The sequence below is a fragment of the Peromyscus eremicus genome, chromosome 2 (assembly GCF_949786415.1).
Source record: "Peromyscus eremicus chromosome 2, PerEre_H2_v1, whole genome shotgun sequence".
Lineage (NCBI taxonomy): Eukaryota > Metazoa > Chordata > Mammalia > Rodentia > Cricetidae > Peromyscus > Peromyscus eremicus.
Window position 1 is genome coordinate 13195435 of NC_081417.1, and position 9201 is coordinate 13204635.

At 43.2% G+C, this 9201-nt stretch overlaps 1 long non-coding RNA gene across 1 annotated transcript; it reads left to right on the plus strand.

Moving 5' to 3' along the window:
• Positions 1-3932: 3932 nt before the first annotated feature.
• On the plus strand, positions 3933-8958 carry LOC131904538 (uncharacterized). The gene is made up of 4 exons (XR_009377754.1): positions 3933-4026; positions 6591-6668; positions 7841-8008; positions 8748-8958. It is a non-coding gene; the product is annotated as an uncharacterized LOC131904538 (long non-coding RNA).
• The last annotated feature ends 243 nt before the right edge of the window (positions 8959-9201 follow it).

Consider the following 9201-nt stretch of genomic DNA (forward strand, 5'->3'; position numbering starts at 1 on the left):
TAACATTCATTTCAACCACTGAGACAGAGTGACAGCCGTAAGAAACCTTGGACTTAGCACCAGCAAGATTAATAGCATGAGCTGGTACATTTGCCCCATTACTATTTATATGTTAACCAGGGAAAGGGACTTGGTCCCTAAGTCTTTGTTTCTTCGTTTATAAAGTGAGTCACCATGACCTTAGTTGTCTGCCTTAGGAACACCTGATTGTTAATACTGGTAGTACCCCAGTGAACTGTACCTGGCATTGGGAGTCTCAAGAATTCCCTCCTACAGTGACTCTGGGCCATATGGTTTGGCACATTGGACATGATTAAGAGGAGCCTTAAAAACCATTTGCGTATTAGGTGTGGTCTTGGAATAGTTATTGTAACCATGAAGCACTCTGTAAAGGGGTTTCTCCAATTACTGGAGAAACTAAGGGAAGTGAAAAACGGCTGGCTGTCATCGTTTTCTGCAACACGGGTGTGTGGGTTCATGTGGATCCGTGGAAAGAACACTCAGGGGCACCTTAAGAATAAATTTAGGGGCTGGAGAGATGGCTCAGAGGTTAAGAGCAGTGGCTGCTCTTCCAGAGGTCCTGAGTTCAATTCCCAGCAACCACATGGTGGCTCACAACCATCTGTAATGAAATCTGGTGTGAAGGTACACATGCAGGCAGAACACTGTATACATAATAAATAAATAAATCTTAAAAAAAAAAAAGAATAAATTTAGCCTTTGGTGGCTTTGGTGGGGGGGGGGGGGGGTCCAGCCTCGAAGGACTGAAGCACTTGCCCTTTGCCTAGGGCATTTTTATTTCTATTTACAATTTAGCCAGTTAATTTCCGTACCTTCAAAGCAACCTGAAAGGAGGTCCTAGAGATAAAATGCCAAGTGCAAATTCCTTGATTTCTCAGGTAACACCGTTTTCCAGGTTTCCTGAACTAAGTTTTCCATAGGCCTTTGATCCTTGGGAGACTCTCAGACAAGACTCACATAGGGCAATAAGAGAAACAAAAGGTGTGGGTTAAACAAAGGAAGGATTAGGGCTAGGTGCTACTCTCTGGAGCCAGGCCAAGAGCAACTCAGCAGGAATGCAGCCACAGCTGGTAAAACAACAAAAACAAAGCCAAAAACATCCAACCAGCAGCACTGTGAGCGATGTGGGGCAGTGTATTACACACAGCCTTTGCAAAAACACCCAGCTGAGTGAGTCAAAGTTGGGAGATAACAAGTGTTTTAAGCCATTAAATTAGAAAGTGGTTTATCATATACCGGAGTTCCATGTTGTGTCAGATATCCTGAAAGAATACTCTGAGTAATTAAGTTGATGATTTCTCAGAGCCAGATTTCCTGTTATTAGCTTGGCATTTAGGGTTCTAGAATACACTGGTTAAGGAGACAGAGATGTGGGTTTCCATCAGTTCTCCAAGGGATAAAGTGAATAAACAAAGAAAGGGCTGAAGAAGAAAGCACAGACCTGCCGGTCTGTCTTTCTGGGAACTTCATTTGGCCTTTATGAGCAATCCACTCGGAATAGGCTAGCTTGGGGCTGGGGAGATGACTCAGTCAGTCAAGCGCAGGTCACACACGGGGACCTCAGTTTAATCCCCAGCACCCACGCAATCCTTGAGGGCTGCAGAGCACAGGTATCCCAGTGCTGGGAAGATGGAGACAGAGGATCCCTAGGGCTTGCTGGCCAGCCAATCTTGTCCAAATTGGTGAGCTCCAGGTTCAGTGAGAGACCCTGTCTCAAAAGCTTAGGTGAAGGGTGGTTGAGGAAGACATTCAACTTAGACCTCTGGTCTGCACACATACTGATACACAAACACATACACACAGAGGCGCCCAAAGAATAGGTTAGCCTGTGATGCTGTGGTGAACAATCCTAATATTTTACCATTTAAAATCATAAAGGTCTGTTTCTCATGCATGTCTATCTACACACATGAGAAACTATAAGTGTTTTAATGGTACAGATGAGTGCGTCATGGTTGTCTACATCATGACTGGAATTGCCAGTCTACTACAGAGAAAAGAAATGTTAAAGATTACTCTTTAAAACTTGTTTGGGGGTTTTACCAAACAAAGCATCACATATATGTGTCTAAAATTTAAAGGGGCAAATTAGTGTAATCGCTATGCCAGGAGGAAAGAACTAAAACAAATTTTAAAATGTTAAGATTTATTTTAGTAATTACTTACATGTATATGTGCATGAATGTATGTTCACACACGCATGTTGTTACTCACAGAGACTAAAGAGGGAATCAGATCCCCTGGAGTTAAAGGTAGAGATGAGCTGCCTGATATTGGTGTTCAAACTGAACCCAGGTCCTCTGGAAGAGCAGGTGTCTGTAATCACTGAGCCATCTCCCCAATCCCCTAAAACATTCTAAATGATTACTAACAAGCATGAGCAAACACCAAGCCCTCAACTCACTTCCTATAAGGCTGGGTATCTGATGCTTTGACACACCTTGGCATATGATCTTCCCCTCTAGACACTTCCACCATGATGCTGAAACTTGTCAGGATGAAGAGTTTAGTGAATGCACTTTGCAAAACGATGTGCAAGGGTACAAATGAGCTTGTGTATCCCTACCTTTCAGACTTCACATTGATCGCTGCACACAGTGATACAAGGAATATTGGCACAGAAACAGAAGAACAGGGAGATGGCCACAGAACTTCAGAACTTGTGACTAAAGCCATTAAATCACATTTGGAATTCATAATGAGACAGTTCTTTGTGTCCCGGGTCTCAGCTTAAGATGGAAGTACAGCAGGGCAAGAGCACTGTTGAGTCATGGTCAATTTCTCCATTTTCTGTCCTTAGTCTTATGTCTTTGGCTTCACCTGCTGAATGTGAAACCTTGCAAGTGTACAGTCTATGCTCTGCTTTTAATAGTATATACAGATTCTATATCCTAGATTTAATATTTTTGTTTTGTTTTAGGAGAGGTCTTGTTGGATAACCCAGAATGGTGTCGAATTCACTATGTATACAAGTCTAGCAGTGATCCTCCTGCCTCAGCCTACTGAATGCTAGGATCATAGGCATGTGCCTTATATTTAATATTTTTAAAGGGAACCTGATCTAACTTTCCACTAAGATGGTTTGATGTGGATCTTTAGGTAGAGAAAGTGAAGCCTATGAGGTTTAAAGTATTCTGGGGTTAGTTGTGCAGCATATGATCCTAGAAATAAGGAGGTCTGAATTTGAACCTGGATTTCTCAATTCTAGAAAAAACAAAACAAAACTGGACTCTTCTCAACTTAATGCATTGGGATAAGTATTTAACGTTTCTGAGGCTCAGCTTCCTTCTCTCTCTAATACTGATAACTACAGTAATTACACCACAGAGTTAGAATTAAATGAGAACAAAGTCACCCTTCTGTACTCGAAGATTCCATACCTACGGATTCGATCTATCACTGATTGGGGAGGAGTGTATATATGTACATTTTCCCTTTCTTATTTCCAAAATAATGCAGTAGAACAACTATTTCTGTAGCGTTTACTTTATATCCGGTATTAAAAGTAATCAAGAGGTAATTTAAGGAATATAGGAGAGGTGTGTAGATTGTATAAAAATGCTGCACCATTTGACATAAGGAATTCGACCATCAAGAGCATCCTCGGGCGTCCTAGAACTCCCTTCTCATCCTTCTTCTCCTGAGGAGCTGTGTGCCTGAGAATCTTTGACCACATTACCTGTCTCCAAGCAGTTGATGCATTAATACCGCAAAAGGTGCTTCTTGTAACAAAACCTCGAAAAACACCGTGCCCCGTCTCCTACTTTCTTGATGTTTTCCCATCGTGTCATAAAGAATGTTTCTTGCAACAGGGCGCGCAAAATGTTGGGCCCACTGCACAGACTTCACTCACACAGGAAAGCCTCAAAAAGTGAGTTCCCGAGCTCTCAGAGCTGCGCCTGCGCGGGCGCCCTCCCTCGCGCCTGCGCACGAGCCCGCGCGCCCTCTCGGACCTACCCAGAAGGCGCGGTGCGCTCTCGGGTCAGAATGCAGGCCGGCCTCACGGTAAGTGACTGGTCCTCCTTGGTGGGTATCCAGGGGCGGGTTTGTGTTCCCAGGCTCCCTTCTGCTCCGGCTGAGGAGTCAGCCCTGCGCGTAGGGCCGTGGCGGCCCAGTCCGGCGACAAGGACAGGTTCGCTGAGCCATGCCTGGCCTGGGCAGCCCGAGGCTTGGTGCCCTGCGGGGGAGCCCGCCGTGGCTGGGCCTGAGTTCGGCCTCCTTCCCCTCGGCCTTAGGGGAAGTGAAGGGAGTGGATGTCTGCCGCGGTGGGCTGCGGAGCATCTGGAGTCAGACGCCATCCTCTGCAGTGGCTACCTACATCCTACCGCTGGGGAGGGTGGTTGGAGCAAATAGCAGTTGAGCCCGCATTCCGCCCCTCGAGCTTCTGTCAGAATCCAGGGAGATACTATATAGTGAGGTTTCAGTTTAACCTTGGTGTATCTGGAACGTGAGCTGGAGCTGCAGAGCTGGAAGGATTTTTATTTACTGTATGCACGCGAGCTGGAGCTGCAGAGCTGGAAGGATTTTTATTTACTGTATGCACGCGAGCTGGAGCTGCAGAGCTGGAAGGATTTTTATTTACTGTATGCACGCGAGCTGGAGCTGCAGAGGTGGAAGGATTTCTAGCTAACGTATGCAGTAGAACAAATTGGTCTGGGATAGAATACCAGAATATGTTAAATGAAGTTCACTTCAAGTAGTAGTCCCCCATCCCCTATACTTAAAGCTAATTTCTGCCCTCTGGCGGTATAAATTGGAATAGCCTTTAAAAAACAATGCTGGTCCCCCTTCTCCGAGTCCCCAGAAATTGTGAAATTATTAATTTTACCCGCTTGACAAATTCTTAAGGGACCTTACTAAATTTAAGGGATTCTGCTTCGGTGTTTTTGTTTGGTATTAGAGACTTGATTTCAACAGAGCTCGGATTGGCTCCATTCTATAAGCCTGCTTCCTTTTCTGCAATAGGTTTTTAACCCAGCACATGTGGAAAGGGTGAGCGGAGTAGTGCCTGGCACATTCTAAGTGTTAGGTGAATGTTAACCGTTACCATAATTACTGCTCATCGTGTTTACAGTTTATCTCCTACACATTTGTTTTTAGATTTTTTTTAACTCTTTTATATTTGTATTATTTTTTGAGCCAGGGTGTCATGTAGGCCACGCTGGTTTTGTATTGACTTTGTATTGAAGGATGACCCTGAACTTCGGATCCTTTTGTCTCTCCCCTCAGAATGCTGGAATTGCAGGTGTGCACCACCACACCCATTTTATGTGCTGCTGGAGATGGAACCCAGGGCTTTGTGCATGCTAGGTGGTCACTGTACCACCCACTGGAGCTCCATCAGTAGCTTGTTACGATTTTAATTCTCTTAAAAACAATTTCACACACGACACTTAATTTCTAAAGTTGGAGGAAGCCATGTAGTAATCTGTACTAAGGAGTAGGAAGGAAGAGAATTTGCCTCAGAAAACTAAACAGGAAAAAAAAGCCTGCAGTCCTAGTCCATGCTTTTAACCCTGGTGCTGGAGAGGTGGAGACAGGTGAATCCCTGGGGCCCAGTGGCCAGTCAGCCTAGGGGACTTTGACGGGGATGGGGACATCAACAACAGAGAGCCAGAAATGAAAAAAGGAACTAACATCCTCTGGCAGTCACACCTGCGCTTCCCCACCCTTCACATTTTAAGAAGGCTTAGGCTTGCTCCACTTCTTTGCCTGTACCACATTGTTCTGTCAACATCAGGTACTATCCTGCTTCCTTGGCCTCTTCTAGCTTACCCCTCTTGGGCTCAGACTTGTTCCCAGAGACTTGTGAGATGTTTTTGTTTTGTTTTTGCGTAGGGTATTTTGCATGCTAGGTGTGAGCTTTAAGGTTGAGCTGCATTCCCAGCCCCTATTTTATTATTATTTGTTTGTTTGTTTAGATAAGGTCTGGAATTCACACTCTTATTGTGTCAGCTTCTTGAGCGCTGAGATAACAGGCATGCTCTGTTACATAAAAGTTTAAAAACGGAGTGGATTTCTTTATCCATGTTCAAATACCAATTCCTTTGATGAGTAGTTAGCTGTTGGGAGGAGGAAAATGGGTTTCTTTTTATTAATTTATTAATATTTAAATGATAACTGATGCTATAAAAATTTTTCCAGAAATAAGTATATTTTAAAGATGGACTAAAAATTTTGGAGATTAGAAGTTTGCCACCTAACCTGATTCTCTCATAGCTCCACTCACTTTGAAAAGAAAAATTTATTTCTGCAACTACAAATGATAGAAATGTTCCAAGTCCCTTTCCTGCCCCCTGCCCTTTCAGTTCTGATGCTAGCAAGTTATGTAAGGCAGAGGGCCTGGGCTTTGAGAACCTGAAGTGGTAGAGGTATTCCTGTGAATATTGGGCACTTTTAGTTTTGAGCTCACGATTTTCTCCCATGATGCCATAGGTGAAATAATTATCTACATTGTATACGAAGGGAAATTGCTTCTTAGGTTTGTTTATAAGAGTACTAGCTATTTGCCTATCGATGCATTCAACTAATATAAGTGGATTGTAGCAACTAACAGTGTGTAATTACAGTTGCAGTGTCAAGCAAGTGCTGGATCATTTTTGGAAATGGTATCATAATGCTGCAGGATTCAATAAACAACAGACTGGGTGAGGATCTGTTTTCTGTCATCCTCTTCTTCTCCCTGTTCTTCCCAAATGCAGTACTTTAAAGAATTCTTTTAGTTCGAAAAAGATGTTTTATTTTGTGTTTCTGTGAATCATATTTAAAATTAAACTATTTTATTGTTAAGTTGTGTTCTTTGACAAGAGGCTACAGTCCTTAATGTTTGCTCTTAACGTCTTTATGGGATCTGTGAGCTTTCTTAGAGCTTTCTAATTTGTACAAACTTCACTTTGTGGTCTAGAAACTGAATGAAAGCGTCAGTAAATCTTAGGGGCCCTTACAATAATTCTAGGTTCTTCACGTCTTTTAAAAAATATTTAATCATTTTCATATATACCAGGGTGTGCTTGTGAAGGTCAGAGGAGGGCTTCTGGGAGTCCTTCCTCTGTGGGGTCCAGGGATCACACTTGGGTCGTTCGACTCATGCAACAAGTGCCTTCCCCTGCCAAGCCGTCGCACTGTTTCTAGTTACTTTAATACCTTGATCTCAGGTCAGAAGAGATGTGGCCCACTCAGGTTTTCAAGGACAAGATGCATATTTTAAATATTTTCTGAGTTGGTTCAAGTGAAATAGTGATTTTTGTTATAGTGGCTTTAAAAGGCCCATATATTGCTTCAAGAACTAACTGGGGTGTGAAATGCTTTTGGTTTCCATCTTACCTAATGACTTGAACTCTTGGTGCTTTTTCCACCAAGTCTTGAGTTGTAAGTCATAAAGATATTTTGCTCATTAGAAAAGCAAAGTCCTGGGTGAAGGAGATGGCTTAGTGAGCCACACATCAGAACTGATGGCCTGAGTTCAGAACCCAAGCTGACACAGTAGTGCAAGCATGCATATGAAGGTACACATGCATGTATGCACGTACACACATGTGAAAAACTCCTACCAGGTATGGTGAGTTATACTTGTGATTTTAGCAGTGAGGAAACAGAGGCAAGAAGATGGTAATTTCAAGACAGTTATGAGTCTGGGGCCAGGTGGGCAGAAACAAATGAATCTCTTGAGTTCAAGGCCAGCCTGGTCTACATAGTGAGTTCAAGGCTAGCCAGGGATGCATAGACCCTATCTCAAAGGTTTAAACAACAACATAAAAACAAACAACAAACACTGTTTTTTGAGATAGCTCTTTAATCTGGTTATCTGTTCCTTTCACAGGGTTAATGTGAGATCATACATCTGAGACTGAAGATGTGAACGAAGCCATAGGAAGGCTTCCTGGCCTTCTAAACAGCAGACTGTTTAGCATTGAGAGAGCCCTGGACCCAACTGAGGCATCAGATCTTGCCTAAGGAGCAGTGGACAAAATATGAGGAGTTAGAACAGGTTTGATATGTCTAGCAATGTTGGCCACTCAGGCTACAGTGTCAGAAACAGGAGAGACACACTCATTTGGGCAGTGCATTTGTGTTCTCCAAGTCACGCCACATAAGTAGCATTTCAGTAGCAGAAACTGTCAGTTCTATTTTAAAGAAGAACATGGTGACTTGGAGCTGAAGTGACTTCTAAAGCTCGTCTCTAGTATGGGAGGCCTGGGCTAGAATCCAGGGTTTCTATGGCCCAATCCTCATGGGCCACTATTGTCTCCCTGTCCTCTGGTTGCTGCTCTAATGCAGAGTTTTAGTTCTGTGAAGTCCACTGAGTGATCTTCTAGCTCCTGGGATGTGTTGAACCCTGTCCTCAGGCCTCATGGACACCAGGAGAGCCTGTAGGCTTTGCTTCCTCCCTGGTACTCGTCCTGACCTGTGTGATCTTCATGAGGTTTTACATTTAAAAAGCACATAGTGCCGGGTAGCAGTGGCACACACCTTTAATCACAGCACTCGGGAGGCAGAGCCAGGCGGATCTCTGAGTTCGAGGCCAGCCTGGTCTACAAAGTGAAATCCAGGACAAGCACCAAAACACAGAGAAACCCTGTCTCGACCCCCCCCCCCCCCAAAAAAAAGCACATAGTTCCTAGAAGTTGTAGAAGGTTGTAGTATATTTTCTTAAGTTACAAACAAAAAGTAATTCATTGCAGTGAATTTCATTTGTGGTTTATGACCTCTTATTTTCTTCATTTTAGGACAAATTCTCCCTTGAACTCTATCTGAAAGAGGTTATTCGGGAAAGAAGAGAGAAGAATGGGCAAAGAAGTGAACTTGTAGTTGAAATCTGTGGATGTGCCTGGTCTCAGCATATTTTTATGAAGTTGGTTCAGCCTGAATCACAATTTAAGAATTATTTGCTCTGCAGATGTCTCATTTTAAATAAATGTTGGAATTTCTGAATTCAAACTCTTATTCGGATAATTACTGAGTTCACTTTTCTGATAAGAGTTTTCCAGACATCTAAGATATTTTTAGTTGCTTCTTAACTACTTGGAGACAAGAGAGGCTGCCTTATCATCTCTTCATTGGCTGGATAACCAGCCAGGTTACTAAAGGATACAGCATATTCTACAAGCCAGACAGTCAGCTGTAGATTCCCTTTGTGGCTAGTGAGACACTGGGAAGTCATAACAAGACCTAAACTACAGC